We start from the raw sequence: 2,042 nt of genomic DNA on the forward strand, positions 1-2,042 counted from the left end.
ACTGGAGATTTTGTAATCGCGCCCGAAACACGGTCAGTTTATCTATCACAGGAAAGCCCCACAACTATGAGGTTTTGTTGGATTTTTCGCAGCTCTTTTAGCTATCTCTGGGTAGGGCTTTGATGTTGTTGGTCTAATCTGCGCAAAAGCCCTCAATAAACTGCCCTCAGTCCCTGATGAAGTTGCACCGATGGATATCTACAGTGGGAACATAACCAGCAATTGGAGGGCTTTCCAAAAATTCGTCTTAGGGAATCCTAGAATGGTTTGGGTTGGAAGAGACCTTAAAAGACCATGTCGTTCCAACCCCCCTGCCATGGGCAGGGACACCTTCCACTAGACCAGGTTGGTCAGAGCTCCATCCAGCCTGGTGGCCTTGAAAGCTCCCAGGGGTGGGAGAGCCACAGCTTCTCTGGGCAACCTGTGCCAGGGCCTCACCACCCTCACAGTGAAGAATTTCATCCTAATTTCAAATCTAAACCTACTCTCTTTCGATGTAAAGCCATTACATGTATGGCTGCTTGCTGTCGTCGCTGTTTAAGACGGAAACTACCTAGAGTAGACAAGCTCGCTAAGCACCCACTTCACCTTTCCCAGTCCTCCTCTGCATCTCTCCCTTTGCATTCAATTCCTTCTTTACAGCCTCGCAGCTCCTGTGCATTCCTAATCCTCCCCTTGAAGCACTCCCTCCTCCTGGCACCCACTCCAGCTCGGAAATCCCCAGCCACAAGGTTTAACCACGGCTTGCCGGAATTAGCAGTTCCCCCCCGAAGCACCCCTCTCCCATCGCAGCCTCCTCAGGCATCCCCCCCCTTCTTGAGACCGAACAGTGGTCTGTCTAAAAGCTTTTCCTCTCAGTTTGTTCTCTGCAGGCTGTCGGGGGGAGTCTCTGCCACAGCCTGAGCACACCGCCATCCCTTTTGTCCACAGGCCAGCCTTGATCAAAGGGGGGCTGAAAACCGTGGGATTATTAAACCCATTATGCGTTCATTACTGGTAATCCGCTGCTGATTTTGCCAGCGGTCGTGCTTCCAGCGGGAAAATCTGCGGGGCTCCGGTTCAGGCGGGTAAGAGGATATCCCTCAGGACCAGGGGACATAGTCTTAAAGTGCGCCAGGGGCGGTTTAGGTTGGACATCAAGACGAATTTCCTCGCAGAAAGGGCGATTAGACATTGGAATGGGCTGCCTAGGGAGGCGGCGGGGTCTCGGTCCTTGGAAGTGTTGAAGGAAAGACTGTCCGTGGCACTTGGTGCCATGGTCTGTTTGACATGGTGGTGTTGGATCATAGATGATCTCAGAGGTCTTTTCCAACCTAACTGATTTTGTGATTCAGGGAGACGAAGTTCATGCCCCCAGCGCCTCGGGACCCACCGCCCGCCCGCTCCATCGCCCTCATGTGGGCTCAGCTACTGCCGCCACGGGCCCGGGACTGAGATCGGGACAAGGATTCCAACCGGGAGCTGCCGCCTCCCACCCTCGCGTCGCTCTCATCCCTCAGGGAGAGGGGTGGGGCCGATGACGTCACCGCCCCTCGCGCCGGTCCCGCGCAGGCGCGGCGCGGCGCGGGACCCGGGGCGGAGGGTGATGTAATACCCGTAACGGCCCCGCTCCCACATCCGGGTACCCGCCGGGGTGCGCTGGATTTTTTTTTTCCCCTCCTCTCCCTCCTTTTTTTTTTTTTTTTTTAACCCCACGAAAAACCTCCGTTTGTCGCTTATTTATTTTCTTTTGGGGAGGGGAGGGGAAGCGTTTCGTGGTTTGTTTTTTTTTTTTCTTTTTAACGAGGGTGAGAACGAGGAGGGAAAGGACGCGCTGGGGCGCGCGCGCGCGCTCCCGTCTCTCCTCTTCCCCCACCTTCCCCCTTCCCTCCCCTGCGGCGCGCGCGCCTGCGCACAGGGGCGGAGGCGGCGGCGGCGGCAGCGGCGCAGCGCGAGAGCGTCCGTGTGTCCGTCCGTGTGTCCGTCCGTCCGTCCGCGGCCGGCGCTCCGCGGGGGCGCTGCGCGGGTGGGCGCGGGGGCAGCTCGGGCCGGGGGGGGACGGG

This window comes from Lepidothrix coronata, unplaced genomic scaffold (assembly GCF_001604755.1).
Source record: "Lepidothrix coronata isolate B3197 unplaced genomic scaffold, Lepidothrix_coronata-1.0 Scaffold19, whole genome shotgun sequence".
In the NCBI taxonomy this organism is placed as follows: Eukaryota; Metazoa; Chordata; class Aves; order Passeriformes; family Pipridae; genus Lepidothrix; species Lepidothrix coronata.